Source organism: Arachis hypogaea, chromosome 2 (genome assembly GCF_003086295.3).
Source record: "Arachis hypogaea cultivar Tifrunner chromosome 2, arahy.Tifrunner.gnm2.J5K5, whole genome shotgun sequence".
Classification (NCBI taxonomy): Eukaryota; Viridiplantae; Streptophyta; class Magnoliopsida; order Fabales; family Fabaceae; genus Arachis; species Arachis hypogaea.
In genome coordinates this window covers 63016652-63034170 of record NC_092037.1, presented here as the reverse complement: position 1 = coordinate 63034170, position 17519 = coordinate 63016652, and the positions used below count along the sequence as shown (strand labels likewise).

Here is a 17519-nt window from a genome sequence, read left to right as displayed (position 1 = left end):
TCTGAATGGAGCATCATAGGTATTTTCTATGATGGTCTCTCTAAACTATCCAAGATGTCATTGGATAGCTCTGCTGGAGGATCTCTTCATCTGAAGAAGACGCCTACAGAAGCTCAAGAACTAATTGAAATGGTTGCAAATAACCAATTCATGTACACTTCTGAAAGGAATCCTGCGAACAATGGGACAAATCAGAAGAAAGGAGTTCTTGAGACTGATACTCTGAATGCCATACTGGCTCAGAACAAAATATTGACTCAGCAAGTCAATTTGATTTCTCAAAGTCTGTCTGGAATGCAAAATGCACCAGGCAGTACTAAGGATGCTTCATCTGAAGAAGAAGCTTATGATCCTGAGAACCCTTCAATGGAAGAGGTGAATTACATGGGAGAACCCTATTGAAACACCTATAATTCTTCATGGAGAAATCATCCAAATCTCTCATGGAAGGATCAACAGAGACCTCAACAAGGTTTCAACAACAATAATGGTGGAAGAAACAGGTTTAGCAATGGCAAGCCTTTTCCATCATCTTCTCAGCAACAGATAGAGAATTCTAAGCAGAACAACTCTGACTTAGCAACCATGGTCTCTGATCTAATCAAAACCACTCAAAGTTTCATGACTGAAACAAGGTCCTCCATTAGGAACTTGGAGGCACAAGTGGGACAGTTGAGCAAGAAAATTAATGAACTCCCTCCTAGTACTCTTCCAAGCAATACAGAAGAGAATCCAAAAGGAGAATGCAAGGCCATTAACACCATCAACATGGCCGAACTAGGAGAGGAAGAAGAGGCAGTGAACGCCACTGAGGAAGACCTCAATGGACGTCCACTGGCCTCCAATGAGTTCCCTAATGAGGAACCATGGGAATCTGAGGCTCACATTGAGACCATAGAGATTCCATTGGATTTACTTCTGCCATTCATGAGCTCTGATGAGTATTCTTCCTCTAAAGAGGATGAGTATGTCACTGAAGAGAAAGTTGCTAAATACCTTGGAGCAATCATGAAGCTAAATGACAAGTTATTTGGTAATGAGACTTGGGAGAACGAACCTCCTTTGCTCACCAAAGAACTGGATGACTTGTCTAGGCAGAAATTACCTCAAAAGAGACAAGATCCTGGGAAGTTTTCAATACCTTGCGCCATAGGCACCATGACCTTCAAGAAGGCTCTGTGTGACTTAGGGTCAAGTGTAAACCTCATGCCTCTCTCTGTAATGGAGAAGCTAGGGATCTTTGAGGTACAAGCTGCAAGAATCTCACTAGAGATGGCAGACAACTCAAGAAAACAAGCTTATGGACTTGTAGAGGATGTTCTGGTAAAAATTGAAGACCATTACATCCCTGCTGATTTTATAGTCCTAGAGACTGGGAAGTGCATGGATGAATCCATCATCCTTGGCAGACCCTTCCTAGCCACAGCAAAGGCTGTGATTGATGTTGACAGAGGTGAATTGATCATTCAAGTGAATGAAGAATCCTTTATGTTTAAGGCTCAAGGATACCCCTCTGTCACCATGGAGAGGAAGCATGAAGAGCTTCTCTCAAAACAGAGTCAAACAGAGCCCCCACAGTCAAACTCTAAGTTTGGTGTTGGGAGGCCACAACCAACTTCTAAGTTTGGTGTTGAACCCCCACATTCAAACTCTAAGTTTGGTGTTGGGAGGTTCCAACTTTGCTCTGAGTATCTGTGAGGCTCCATGAGAGCCCACTGTCAAGCTACTGACATTAAAGAAGTGCTTGTTGGGAGGCAACCCAATGTTATATTTTATCTATTTTCCTTTGTTATTTTATGTTTTCTGTAGGTTGATGATCATGAGAAGTCACAAAATCAATTGAAAAAGCAAAAACAGAATGAAAAATAGAAAGAAAAACAACACACCCTAGAGGAGAACTTGCTGGCGTTTAAATGCCAGTGAAGCTAGCAAATGGGCGTTTAACGCCCAGTCTGGCACCATTCTGGGCGTTTAACGCCAGAAAAGGGCACCAGACTGGCGTTAAATGCCAGGAAAGGGTAAGAAGTTGGCGTTAAACGCCAGAAATGGGCACCAGCCCGGCGTTTAACGCCAGAATTGGCATGAAGAGCAATTTTGCTCGCCATTTGGTGCAGGGATGACTTTTCCTTGACACCTCAGGATCTGTGGACCCCACAGGATCCCCACCTACCCCACCACCCTCTCTTCTTCTTCACCCATTCACCAATCACCTCAACAGCTCTTCCCCAAAAACCCTTCACCTATCAAATCCCATCTTTCTCTTCACCACTCACATCCATCCTTCATAAAACCCCACCTACCTCACCATTCAAATTCAAACCACTTTCCCTCCCAAACCCACCCATAATGGCCGAACCCTACCCCTCTCTTCACCCCTATATAAACCCATCTTCACTCCTTCATTTTCACACACCCTAAACACTACTTCTCCCCTCTTTGGCCGAGCCACAAAGCCACCTCCATCTCCTCCATTTCTTCTTCTTCTACTCTCTTCTTTCTTCTTTTGCTCGAGGACGAGCAAACCTTTTAAGTTTGGTGTGGTAAAAGCATTGCTTTTTGTTTTTCCATAACCATTTATGGCATCCAAGGCCGGAGAAACCTCTAGAAAGAGGAAAGGGAAGGCAAAAGCTTTCACCTCCGAGTCATGGGAGATGGAGAGATTCATCTCAAGGGTGCATCAAGACCACTTCTATGAAGTTGTAGCCTTGAAGAAGGTGATCCCCGAGGTCCCTTTCAAACTCAAAAAGAGTGAATATCCGGAGATCCGACATGAGATTCGAAGAAGAGGTTGGGAAATTCTTACCAACCCCATCCAACAAGTCGGAATCTTAATGGTTCAAGAGTTTTATACCAATGCATGGATCACCAAGAACCATGATCAAAGTGTGAACCCGGACCCAAAGAATTGCTTACAATGGTTCGGGGGAAATACTTAGATTTTAGTCTGAAAAATGTAAGGTTGGCATTCAACTTGCCCATGATGCAAGGAGCTGAACACCCTTACACTAGAAGGGTCAACTTTGATCAAAGGTTGGACCAAGTCCTCATAGACATCTGTGAAGAGGGCGCCCAATGGAAGAGAGATTCAAGAGGGAAGCCGGTTCAATTGAGAAGGCATGACCTCAAGCCCGTGGCTAGGGGATGGTTAGAGTTTATCCAACGCTCAATCATTCCCACTAGCAACCGGTCTGAAGTTACTCTAGACCGGGCCATCATGATTCATAGCATCATGATTGGAGAAGAAGTAGAAGTTCATGAGGTTATAGCCCAAGAACTTTATAAGGTGGCGGACAAGTCCTCTACCTTGGCAAGGTTAGCCTTTCCTCATCTCATTTGTCACCTCTGTTATTCAGTTGGAGTTGACATAGAGGGAGACATCCCCATTGATGAGGACAAGCCCATCACTAAGAAAAGGATGGAGCAAACAAGAGATCCCACTCATCATGAAATCCGTGAGATACCTCAAGGGATGCACTTTCCTCCACAAAACTATTGGGAGCAAATCAACACCTCCCTAGGAGAATTGAGTTCCAACATGGGACAACTAAGGGTGGAGCACCAAGAACACTCCATCCTCCTCCATGAAATTAGAGAAGATCAAAGAATCACGAGAGAGGAGCAACAAAGGCAAGGAAGAGACATTGAGGAGCTCAAGCACTCCATAAGATCTTCAAGAGGAAGAACAAGCCGCCATCACTAAGGTGGATCCGTTCTTTAATTTCCTTGTTCTTTATTTTTCTGTTTTTCGAATTTTATGCTTATGTTTAACCATGTTTGTGTCTTGTGATCATTAGTGTCTTAGTGTCTATGCCTTACAGTTATGAATGTCCTATGAATCCATCACCTTTCTTAAATAAAAAATTTGTTCTTAATTGAAAAAGAGAAGAATTGCATGAATTTTAAATTTTATAACAGATTAATTATTTTGATGTGGTGGCAACACTTTTGTTTTCTGAATGTATGCTTAAACAGTGCATATGTCTTTTGAATTTGTTGTTCATGAATGGTTGGCTCTTGCAAGAATAATGAAAAAGGAGACATGTTATTGAGGATCTGAAAAATCATAAAAATGATTCTTGAAGCAAGAAAAAGCAATGAATACAAAAAAAAGAGAAAAAAGAAGCGAAAAAAAAGAGAGAAAAAACAAAAAAAAAAGAGAGAAAGAAAGAAAAAGAAAGAAATAAAGTTGTGATCCAAGGCAAGAAGAGTGTGCTTAAGAACCCTGGACACCTCTAATTGGGGACTCTAGCAAAGCTGAGTGACAATCTAAAAAGGTTCACCCAATTATGTGTCTGTGGCATGTATGTATCCGGTGGTAATACTGGAAGACAGAGTGCTTTGGGCCACAGCCAAGACTCATAAAGTAGCTGTGTTCAAGAATCATTATACTTAACTAGGAGAATCAATAACACTATCTGGATTCTGAGTTCCTATAGAAGCCAATCATTCTGAATTTCAAAGGATAGAGTGAGATGCCAAAACTGTTCAGAGGCAAAAAGCTAAAAGCCCCGCTCATCTAATTAATACTGATCTTCATAGATGTTTTTGGAATTCATTGCATATTCTCTTCTCTTTATCTTATTTGATTTTCAGTTGCTTAGGGACAAGCAACAATTTAAGTTTGGTGTTGTGATGAGCGGATAATTTGTACGCTTTTTGGCATTGTTTTTAGTATGTTTTTAGTATGTTTTAGTTATTTTTTAGTATATTTTTATTAGTTTTTAGTTAAAATTCACTTTTCTGGACTTTACTATGAGTTTGTGTATTTTTCTGTGATTTCAGGTATTTTCTGGCTGAAATTGAGGGACCTGAGCAAAAATCTGATTCAGAGACTGAAAAGGACTGCAGATGCTGTTGGATTCTGACCTCCCTGCACTCGAAGTGGATTTTCTGGAGCTACAGTAGCCCAATTGGCGCGCTCTCAACGGCGTTGGAAAGTAGACATCCTGGGCTTTCCCGCAATGTATAATAGTTCATACTTTGCCCAAGATTTGATGGCCCAAACCGGCGTTCCAAATCAGCTCAAGAATGCCCGGTGTTAAACGCCGGAACTGGCACAAGAATGGGAGTTAAACGCCCAAACTGGCACAAAAGCTGGCGTTTAACTCCAAGAGAAGTCTCTACACAAAAATGCTTCAATGCTCAGCCCAAGCACACACCAAGTGGGCCCGGAAGTGGATTTTTATGTCATTTACTCATTTCTGTAAACCCTAGGCTACTAGTTCTTTATAAATAAGACCTTTTGCTATTGTATTTTCATCTCTGGATCTTAGATCATCTTTAGATCTTTGAATCTTTGGATCCTTGATCATTTTGAGTCTTTTGATCATGTATTGGGAGGCTGGCCATTCGGCCATGCCTAGACCTTGTTCTTATGTATTTTCAACGGTGGAGTTTCTACACACCATAGATTAAGGTGTGGAGCTCTGCTGTACCTCGAGTATTAATGCAATTACTATTGTTCTTCTATTCAATTCAGCTTGTTCTTATTCCAAGATATTCATTCGCACTCAAGAACTTGATGAATGTGATGATTATGTGACGCTCATCATCATTCTCACTTATGAACGCGTGCCTGACAACCACTCCCGTTCTACAAGCAAACAAGGCTTGAATGTTTATCTCTTGGATTCTTTAATCGGAATCTTCGTGGTATAAGCTAGAATTGATGGCGGTATTCAAGAGAATCTGGAAGGTCTAAACCTTGTCTGTGGAATTCTGAGTATGATTCAATGATTGAATGACTGTGATGAGCTTCAAACTCCTGAAGGCTGGGCGAATGCAAAAGAATCAATGGATTCTATTCCAACCTGATTGAGAACCGACAGATGATTAGCCGTGCCGTGACAGGGTGCATTGAACATTTTCACTGAGAGGACGGGATTGTAGCCACTGACAACGGTGATGCCCAACATACAGCTTGCCATGGAAAGGAGTAAGAAGGATTGGATCACTACAACAAACAAGGCTTTTCGCAACGGTCAAAAACCGTTTCCGTAGATTGAAAAACCGTTCCCTAAACTTTAGGCAACGCTTTGGCAACGGTTTTTGACCTGTGGTATATGCGGCCATTGCCAATGCTCAAAGGCAACAGTTTTGTACCTAAGGCAACGGTAACCAAAAAACCGTTGCCAAAGTTACTGGTATAGGCTACGGTTTTGAAAAAAAAATTTAAACAACGGTTTCAAACCGTTACTCGAGAAGCAACGGTTTTAAACCGTTCTTTTTTATGATACAACGGTTTAAAACCGTACCTGGATAGGCAACGGTTTTAAACTGTTACAGTTTCATTATTCGCAAAGCCAACGGTTTTAAAGCATTGCCAGTAGTATCGCTAACTATTGTCATTTTTTAGTTGTCTCTGACAACGGTTTTAACACTATTGCCTTTTGTGACTTTTGACAACGGTTTTTTGTAATATATAATTCTTTATTTACAATAGTTTTCTCATGAATGCAAATAGTTCTAACTTTTTTTTAATTTAGTGTCAATAAATAGTCTAAACTATTTGAATCAAATTACTAAAGAAAATTAATTAAGCATTTACCATCAAATTTGACTTACAAAAATTGTTGTAAGATCCACAATCACAATATATCATCATTGTAAAATAACATAATACTAGTTTAGGTCATAACTACTTTTACTTATATCAACACCATTTTTCAAAATACAAAAATACTATAGCCTAAGGGTGACAATTTCTTCATTTTTCTTCAACAAAGTTGGTGTGGTAACCCAGCTTGAGTGGACTCTCTTGGATTTAATGGTAACTGCTCCACATAAAGAACTACAAAGAATCTTAAATATGATCTTTATCTGCATAAACATTTTTGGCAAATTAGAAAACCTGAATAATAAGCATTAAAAAGACAAACACAAAGTTATGTACCAACCTTGTCTGCCGAATTTAAAGACAGTATATACTTCATGCTATAAAAATTCTGATTTGAACCCAATGAGCAAAGGCTAAGTTAGAAAAAACTCAAGTATATTAGTATCTTCCTTAATTTTGAATTAAGAAAAAGAAAGAATGAAAAGGATGGGAGTAGAGACCATGTTCTTTGCTTGAGAAGCTAGAGTGCTTTGGTTGAAAGAACCTACCTACATGGAAGAATAAATCTCTTAGTTAAAATAAAAATGCATAAACTAAGAAGTTCCACACCAGGTGAGTTAATGAACTAAAAGAAATTGAGGTTAATTCACGTGATCCATCAATAATAACTAATAATAATACAATCTCACTAAACTAATTAGTATAGCATAATAAGCAATAATAAGTATATAGCTATGCTCCTCACAGTAATTACAACGAACTGAACTAGTATAGCATAATAAGCTAAGAGAAAAGATGTAGTATTATATAGTTTCATTCGTTCAAGTATTTGTTAATAAGTATATAGCTATGTTCCTCACAATCGACTTAACCCTGCAGTTTTGGAGTAACTTGTAAATATAAGCATCAATGCCAACTAAAAAATCACAAACAAAATGTAAGATTTGAAGATAATTTGATACCACAAACAGATTTGTCAAATGTCAATACACAAACAATGCTCAAATATATCATGAAGACAAAATTATCCTTGCTGGTGGCCGACTAACAGGTTCTCCTCTGGCAGCCTTCACCAGCAGAGGATCTGAAGGAAAAATCACCACAAAAATCATGAATTTCTCTTGCTTAAATGAGTATAATCAAGAAAATGAAAGAGTAATCAAGAGAAAAAAATGCTTATAACAGTCTCCCAAATTTGAACAATATTACTCATTTCTGTAAAACATACAAATGAATGTTAATTGTTAACAGAACTTTTTCCCCTCTTTTTCCATGCCTTCAATCAATCAAATTCAACAATCTCCATTAATTGATTCATCTCAAAGACTCAAAAATACCTAAATTACCCTCTCCTAGAACCCTATAACAATTTGCACCACTATCTAAAGCAACAAATTTTTTAAAACCGAATGCTATTAGGAACCAGCAACGTCACCTTTATTATCACACAGATAAAGTAGCTACATTACCACTTCAAAAAATAAATAAACTGAAAGAAAAATAAAAAGAAAAAGAAACTAAATTGAACAAAATGAAGAGCATAATGAGAAGAAAGAAAAAACTGTGGTATCGGAAGAAGAGGCAGAGCAAGTGACGGAGAAGTGCGGTTTTAGGTTGAAAGGGAGTGAAAGTGTAGCGTTTAAGGCATTAGAATCTGGAAACAAAGAAGAAGATTTCCATCCAACAAAACCAGTAAAAGTGTTAATGGAAGTATAAGCCAGTGTAACGTTTAAGGCATTAGAACGTTTGTTTGCTCAACTAAAAAATGATGTTTTTTCTCTATTTTATTCTTTTCCTTTTATTTTTATTTCTTTCTTTCTTTCCTACCTGGATTCCTTCAATATTGTACCACACAAATCATCTTGTCCTACTTGTAAAAGAAAAGAACAAATTGAGGTTGCAACTTGTACCTGAAAAGAGCTTTTGAAGAGTAGCACAAGCTTCCTTCCACGATGGCCTTCCAAGGGATACAAACTTATTTAGATTAGGCTGTTTCAATTACAAACACAACATGGAAACCAATTATCGTCCTATGCAAAAATGTAGCCATATATTCGACCATTAAAAAAATTCTCATCATCAGATTGCACAAGCAGCGGTAGATTCAAAGGAAAAAAAATGCACAAATTATTGTCCTATGCAATGAATATGAAAGTAAAAGAACTAAACCACAATGTCAAGCTACTAATAATAATTAACTGACCTTTGCCAATGATCAGACCAAGCTGCTTCAAGGTAAGTGTATGAAAAGGTTACAGTTTGGTGAAATTGAGTATGAGGGCAATTGGAAGAAAAATAAGAATATTAAAAAGTCCAAGAAATCCAAACAACCCCTTACTAACACAACACTGTCTTTCTCAAAACAAACACTAAATAATAAGTTAAGGGACTAAATCAAAAGTCATATTTGAGCCATGTTCCATTTCTTTGAAAGAAGCTTATTCATGTAGAAGCTTAACTATAACAGTAGGGTTCTACTTTGTTAACAAATTAATAGAAGCTTAACAATACAGTAGGACTTTTCAATATACAAATATTGAGTGTAGATGATAAATAAAATAATTTGGATCAAGAATGTTAGAGTATTGCAATGGTTAGGTTCCTTCTGCATTTCTAATCTGTAAAATTCTTCAAATCAAAATAGAAACCAAATCAATTAAACTCACAGAATAAGAGACATTTGAGTTACCTAACGAGAGGTTGAGCCACAATGAGGAGGCAGAGAACCAGTGACAGGAAATTCAGAAGCAGAAAACCAGTGACAGGGGATTCAGAAGCAGCGATGTCTAGAGGGATGACGACGTTATAGTGGTGTCATTACCCATAGATTTTATATGCAGACCTACTAAACAGCCATTGGATAGAGATAAACAAAGATGCAAAACATAAACATAAACAATAGAATTATCAAAATTCAGTCTTTTAAGAAAACAATACTTTTTAGCTTCCACCCAAACAATACAAATCACAGTATGTATTAAAAATTGCAACTGCCCAACATTATATAAATTTGCTTGTATTGCTACCCGAACAGGGTCACAACCACACACTGGTTGGCAATAGAGTTGCCTCAGTTATCCCAAAAGAAAATTTATGTACTAAAAAATGGGTAAGCAGTTAAGCGCAATAGAAAGAAGGAAACTATTACTAACAGTTTACATTTGTTTTCAATAATTAATTAGAGTAATCAATCACTTAACTGTATTCATGGAATTGATTCAGCTGACTCTAATAAGATTTTCTCAATATTGAATTCGTTAAAAATTCTGCTTCTTTTATGTAAGAGTAGAAAAACCTGTTAGAACCAACTGAACCAATCTCATGAACACGATTAAGCTATTGAATACTTCAATTAATTAAAAACAAATTTAAAGCCACATCCTCCTGTACACAGAAACTCAGAACAACATTCAAACCAGAACAGAAACTCAGTCAACATTCAACACCTTTCTTGCTCATGTTCACAAACATCACCACTTTCAGAGAATACCCAACAACCAATCAAGCCCTAACTAAGCAACAGAAAATATCACAGAAAATACCCAACAGCCAATCAAGCCCTAAATAAGCAACAGAAAATCAGAGAAGAAGAACACTTACCACAGATGACAACCCACAAACGGCCGATGCAGTGAAGCAGCAACAGCAAAGCAAAAGCAGCGAAGCACAACCCAGTGAAGCAGAAGCAGCGAAGCAGAACAGAGGAGAAGTAGCGAAGCAGAAGACGCAAGGACACTGCAGAGAACGGAGAAGCACTGAAGCCGCAGAGAGGGGAGAAGCAGCGACGCCGCGGAGAGGAGAGACTCAGCGACGCTGGGAAGGAGGAGGCAGCGACAATTTTGGGAAGGATGAAACGACGAGGATGGCGCGACGATGGTGAGTTTTGATTTAGGGCTTCCTGGCGACTTCCGATGATGGTGCGATTTCGGGCTTCCTGGTGAACTGCGGTTCGATGACGTCTCTGATTCTGAAGCCGTGGGTTAGGGCGGTGGAGGGAGGAAGAGTAGCATTCCTCGCCCTTGGTTTCGAAGAGAAGAGGAAGAGCGCGCGTCTGTTCTGCTTTCTTATATGCTTAGTGAGAAAATAAATAATAGATATATAATATATTTATTCTAAAATTATTTTAATTTTATTTTTTTATATTAATATTTGTTATATATTTATAATAAAAATAAATAATATTTATTATAAATTTTTTTAACGTTATGTTTTTAAAATATAATATTTTTATATATCTATAATAATAATATATAATATTTATTATAAATTTATTTTAATTTTAATTTTTTAAAATAATATTTGTTATTTATTTATAACAATAGTTTTTGAGTATTTTATAAATTCGGTATTTATAGAAAAAATAGTTTAAATTTATATAATTATCTGAAATTATTTTTATTAGTATTGTTTAATTTGTATAATTATTTATATAATATTAAAAAATAGTTGTTTCTTAAACAATTGTTGTAATGGTTGTAAAACCGTTCTTTAAAATAATCAAAGAGAACGGTTTTATTTTGTTACTATAGTGTAATGAAAAAATGTACTTCAAGAGCAACACTATAAAAATCGTTGTCTAAGACCATCTAATAGAACGGTTTTAAAGTGTAGCATTTCGGCAACGGTTTTAATACGTTTCTTTTGTACAATTCTTTAAACAACAAAAAAAAAACCATTGCTTAAAAATAATTCATGGTAACGGTTATAAAACCGTTCTTTAAAATAGTCAAAGAGAACGCTTTTAATTTGTTGCTATAAAATAATAACAAATTGAATTCAACAGTAACACTACAAAAAACCGTTGTCTAAAACTATCTAAGAGAACGGTTTTAAGGCGTTGCAAAATTTGGCGTTGCTAAAGGCCATATTTGTTGTAGTGGATGAAGACAGTAGGAAAGCAGAGAGACGGAAGGGACAAAGCATCTCCATTCGCTTATCTGAAGTTCTCACCAATGAATTACATAAGTATCTCTATCTTTATTCTATGCGTTATTCATACATCATCTATAACCATTTGAATCTGCCTGACTGAGATTTACAAGGTGACCATAGCTTGCTTCATACTAACAATCTCCGTGGGATCGACCTTTACTCACGTAAGGTATTACTTGGACGACCCAGTGCACTTGCTAGTTAGTTGTGCGAAGTTGTGAAATTGTGTTTATACCATGGTATTGAGCACCAAGTTTTTGGATTCATTACCGGGGATTATTTGAGTTGTGAAAAGTAGTGATCACAATTTCGTACACCAATCTTCTATGCTGGTCGGAGCTGCGGAGTCCGTGTGTCCGACTCGTTGGACTTGGTGATGATGCTGATCCTTCGTCCCCGGAGGGTGGGGGGTACCTGCAAGGGAATCCGATACTTAAGTTAGCAAAGGTATTAAGCAGGTATTGAGTAGAATCAGAGTATGAGTTATACCTGGGTGATCCAGTGTATTTATAATGGCGTAGGGTGACCTTTTAAGATAAGTTAGTTATCTTATCTTATCTTATCTTCAAGTGAGGTCATCTTTATCTTCAAAGGAACCGCCCTTCTCTCTATAGGCTTGGGCTGCGTTAGGATTTGGGGTGTGTTCCTCTATTTGGGCCCTTCTTTGGGCTTTCCTGGTGACTTTGGCCGAGCTCTTTGGAAAGAGGTCGGGTTGCCCTGACCTGAAGAGGTCGGTCGCTTTGTCTGTCGAACATCCCGGGTCGGACAACTCGACCCAGGGTATGAACAGTGCCCCTGCTCGAGCTCGGTCTTTATCTTGGACTTCAAGCCTGCTCCGGTAAAGCCGAACTCGAGCATTTTGTCGCTTTATCTTTGTAGAGCTCCTTTTCGAATGCGAAACGTTTCTGCTTCTTTTAAAAGCGCGCGCTTTTGCATTTAGCGCTCTAGCTTTGGAAACGTGCGAGGGTTTAACACCCTTATTAATGGGCTTTTAATGCTCCGCTTTCTCTGGGTCTCTTTGTTTTTAAACTTCGCTTTTGAAAAACGGTTTCTCTTTTTCGTAACCTTCTTTCTCTCTTTTCTATTTTTCTCTGTGATTTTCTCATTTCCTTCTGTGACATTTGCTTGGCGATCGTGGGTGCTCTTTTTGCTTTTGATGACTACTCTTGGCCTTTTCATTTTTGCTCTCGGCGTGCTACTCCTTTCTCAGGTTGGTTCGTCTTCTCTTTTTTCTTGCATTGTTCTACTTCCTGGTGCAGTAGGGTTTTTGTCTGAGTGTATATTTGGGAAAGTTTGAACCATTTTGCTTTTCTGTATTTTGTTGCTACATTTTCTGGCTTTCTTCTCTAATGTTCCCTTGGCAGTTTGAAGCTTTCTAAGGCTTTTGTATGTTGTTGTCTGATTCATTTGATTTTTGAAGAAGATTGTGCCTTTATTTGTTTTTCTGTTTAGCCATTTGGTATGTTCTTGCTGTTGGGTGGACTGAGGTTGTAATTTCTGTCAGCGCTTATTTTGATGACTTTATTTGCTTTTGTTGGGATGTGAAAAGATGTAGGCTTGTTGGCTTCCCTGAATCTTCTTTCTGCCTCCAAAGGATGCCCCTGGAACCTTTTGGATTGGGTCCTGGGGTTTCCTTTTCTTGCTTTTCCTGGTTTTTCTGACACCTATATGCTTTAGTTTTGTGAGTTGCCTCCGTTTGTTGCCTCCGTTTATGCCCGAGTTTTTCAATTAGTGTCCGAGGTGTTTTTTGAGTAATCCAATCTTCTTTTCTTCTTGTAGGACTAGTTAACCATGTCTTCTCGCAAAAATATTGTCGAGGCGTCTTCTAAAGTTTCCGAGGGAATGTCTGTCTGGTTGGACTCCCTTGTGCTATTATGTGTATCTCTGGCTAATTCAGAGTTCTGTGCGGCACTTAGAAAACACCATCGAATATGTAGTAGTGAGAATCAAGAATGCAATTATGAGTTGGTGGCACCTGACTCTGATGATCGGGTCTACTTTCGTACTTTGACCTAGGGGGAGCGTCCTTTCTTCTATGCATATGATTTCTTTTTTAGCCAAATGGATATTACTCTTCCTTTTTCTTCCTTTGAGACCGACTTGTTGTGGTCTTGTAATGTGGCCCCATCTCAGCTTCACCCGAATTCTTGGGGTTTTATTAAGATTTTTCAGATGGTTTATCATGAATTCGGCATTAAGCCCTCTTTGACTCTTTTTCTGTATTTGTTTGTGTTGACCAAACCTGGGACTACCAAAAAGAAAGCTTCTTGGATTTCTTTTAGGTCGGCCCAGGGGCATAAAGTCTTCTCCATGTATGATGAGTCTTTCTGCGATTTTAAGAATTACTTTTTCAAGATCCAAGCTGTTGAAGGAGCTCGCCCTTTCTTCCTGGATGAGAATGACGAGCCTTGTTTTTCTTTAGAGTGGCAGAGAAATGTAGTTGTGTCTAGGTATACCTGGGAGATGCTAGATGAGGTCGAGCAGGCCTTTGTTACTGCTTTGGAAGATATTTGGGGGGAACCTCCTCATCTTGAGACCAAGAAATTTCTGGGGGATCCGTCCTTGATTCATGCCGTGCTGGGTATTTTATAGACTGTGTTCTCCTATCTTTGTTTTCTTGCTTTCTTTTCTGGGTATTAATAAGTCGTTTGTATTTTTCTTTATTTTTTAGAGATGTCGAAGAATAATGACTCACTGAAGGCCTTTAAGAAGGAGAGGAAAGCTACCGCGGCTCAGAGCGTCCCAGCCAAGGTGGTCGGGGAAGGGTCCTCCCAGGCTTTGTCAAAGCTGTCTGTCCCGAGCTCTCCTGGGCCGAGGAGGATGATCCCGACCCCAGGGGTTCATTTGGTCGATCCGCCTCAAACTTCAGTTGGTACCTCTGCTCCTTCAATCGCTCCTCCTCCAAAACGACCTCGAACTGTCGAGCCATTTAATCTTGGTGATCCTGACTTTGATGCAGTTGGATTTGTGGATCAACAGATTGTTCCCTATGGTGTCATGCCTACTGACGATGTATCCATTCTTCGTCATTTGGATTATATTACCCGGAGCGGTATTACGCTGGCACACATGGGGGTGGCTCTATACCGAACTGCTCAAGATCTTCCTATTCATGCTACAAAGGCTTTTATGGAGGAGGTGAAGTCAGAGTTTGATCAAATCAAGGGTTTAAAGGAGGAGCTCGAGGTGAAGGTGTCCGAGCTGGAAAATGAGCTGAAGGGAGAGAAGGCCCGGTCTGTTGGTCTGGCAGCTGCTGCGCAACTGGCCGAGGATACGGCACTAAAACATAAGGATAGCTATGTCACCACTTATAAGGAGCTGATGGGTCTTAGGGAGGAGTTGGAGTCTGCCCGAGCTGATTATGCCGAGCTCCATGGTCATCTTGTAGGCAGTGTAACTGCTGCTTATGAGAACCTGGTGGAGCAGTTCTGGATTCTTGCCCCTGATACCGATTTGACTCTCGTTAGTCTTGATAACGTAGTAAAGGATGGCAAGATTGTCCCGGATGATCCCGATGATGACATTGAACCTCCTCCTGCGCCTTCTCTTAAAGCTTCTACTTTGCCGGTTTCTTCAGCCCCCTCGACCGTAGTTGAGCCAAATCCTGATTGTCAGATCTTGAATTGAGGTGACGGAACAGTGGATGCGGTGCCTCTCCAGACTCGCCCTCCTTCTCCCCAAGATGCTGCCACTGGGAAGCCTGTGGATCCTCTATGATTTCTCTGTCATGTTTGTGTATAGCCCGTTTTGTGGGCTTTTGAACTCTTTATCTTTGTAACTGGTGTTTTGGTGACTTGTTTGATACTTCCTTTGGTTGCTCGTTTAGCAACTTTATTTTGAAAAACAAAGTAGTTCTCGAGCTTCCAGGGCTGGTCTTTGATGGCCTCTGGAGTTTATTATCATAACTTAGTAGCTTTTATATCATGTCTGCTGATGAGCGGATAATTCATATGCTTTTTGGCATTATTTTTAGTATGTTTTTAGTATGTTTTAGTTAGTTTTTATTATATTTTTATTAGTTTTTAGTTAAAATTCACTTTTCTGGACTTTACTATGAGTTTGTGTGTTTTTCTGTGATTTCAGGTATTTTCTGACTGAAATTGAGGGACCTGAGCAAAAATCTGATTCAGAGGCTGAAAAGGACTGCAGATGCTGTTGGATTCTGACCTCCCTACACTCGAAGTGGATTTTATGGAGCTACAGAAGCCCAATTGGCGCGATCTTAATTGCGTTGGAAAGAAGAGATCCTGGGCTTTCCAGCAATGTATAATAGTTCATACTTTGCCCGAGATTTGATGGCCCAAATTGGCGTTCCAAATCAGCTCAAAACTGCCCGGCGTTAAACGCCGGAACTGGCACAAGAATGGGAGTTAAACGCCCAAACTGGCACAAAAGCTGGCGTTTAACTCCAAGAGAAGTCTCTACACAAAAATGCTTCAATGCTCAGCCCAAGCACACACCAAGTGGGCCCGGAAGAGGATTTTTATGTCATTTACTCATCTTTGTAAACCCTAAGCTACTAGTTCTCTACAAATAGGACATTTTGCTATTGTATTTTCATCTTTTGATCACTTCATATCATAGGATCATCTTTGGACGTCTAGTTCTTAAATTATTAGGGGCTGGCCTCACGGCCATGCCTAGACCTTGTTCTTATGTATTTTCAACGGTGGAGTCTCTACACACCATAGATTAAGGTGTGGAGCTCTGCTGTACCTCGAGTATTAATGCAATTACGATTGTTCTTCTATTCAATTCAGCTTATTCTTGTTGTAAGATATCACTTGTTCTTCAACTTGATGAATGTGATGATCCGTGACACTCATCGTCATTCTCATCTATGAACGTGTGCCTGACAACCACCTCTGTTCTACCTTAGATTGAGTGGATATCTCTTGGATCCCTTAATCGGAATCTTCGTGGTATAAGCTAGAATTGATGGCGGCATTCAAGAGAATCCGGAAGGTCTAAACCTTGTCTGTGGTATTCTGAGTAGGATTCAATGATTGAATGACTGTGACGAGCTTCAAACTCCGGAAGGCTGGGCGTTAGTGACAGACGCAAAAGAATCACTGGATTCTATTCCAACCTGATTGAGAACCGACAGATGATTAGCCGTGCTGTGACAGAGCGCGTTGAACATTTTCACTGAGAGGATGGGACTGTAGCCACTGACAACGGTGATGCCCAACATACAGCTTGCCATGGAAAGGATTAAGAAAGATTGGATGAAGACAGTAGGAAGGCAGAGAGACAGAAGGGACAAAGCATCTCCATACGCTTATTTGAAATTCTCACCAATGAATTACATAAGTATCTCTATCTTTATGCTTTATTCATATATCATTCATAACCATTTGAATCTGCCTGACTGAGATTTACAAGGTGACCATAGCTTGCTTCATACCAACAATCTCTGTGGGATCGACCCTTACTCACGTAAGGTATTACTTAGATCGACCCTTACTCACGTAACCATTTTTTCGAATTCATGCATGTGTCTTCATTGATCTTCAAGTTGTTCTTGAATATTTCCTTGCTCTGATCTTTGAATTCTCTTAACTTGAGTGTTTTATTGTTTTTCATATGCATTCTCATTTTGTTAGTGTCAGTAGTATACAAACTGCTAAGTTTGGTGTCTTGCATGCATTGTTATTTGAGTTTAGTTGCATTGTGATTATTCCTCATTATTAAAAATCCAAAAAATTTTTTATTTGTGTCTTTTCAAGTCAATAATACAGAGAATTGAAGATTCAGAACATTGATGAGCGGATATTTTATACGCTTTTTGGGGATAATTTCATGTAGATTTTAGCATGTTTTAATTGGTTTTTAGTTAAATATTATTAGTTTTTAGGCAAAAATCATATTTCTGGACTTTACTATGAGTTTGTGTGTTTTTCTGTGATTTCAGGTAATTTCTGGCTGGAATTGAGGGAGCTGAGCAAAAATCTGATTTAGGCTGAAAAAGGACTGCTGATGCTGTTGGATTCTGACCTCCCTGCACTCGAAATGGACTTTTCTGGAGCTA

At 39.1% G+C, this 17519-nt stretch overlaps 1 long non-coding RNA gene across 2 annotated transcripts; it reads right to left on the bottom strand.

Moving 5' to 3' along the window:
• Positions 1-6518: 6518 nt before the first annotated feature.
• Positions 6519-10633, bottom strand: LOC112726151 (uncharacterized). 2 transcript variants are annotated; one of them, XR_011872928.1, is made up of 6 exons: positions 10157-10633; positions 9246-9401; positions 8467-8545; positions 7057-7104; positions 6897-6969; positions 6519-6819 (listed from the first exon to the last, which is right to left on the bottom strand). It is a non-coding gene; the product is annotated as an uncharacterized lncRNA (long non-coding RNA). The 2 variants fall into 2 exon arrangements; XR_011872929.1 differs by having other exon boundaries at positions 9246-9398.
• Between the last annotated feature and the right edge of the window lie 6886 nt (positions 10634-17519).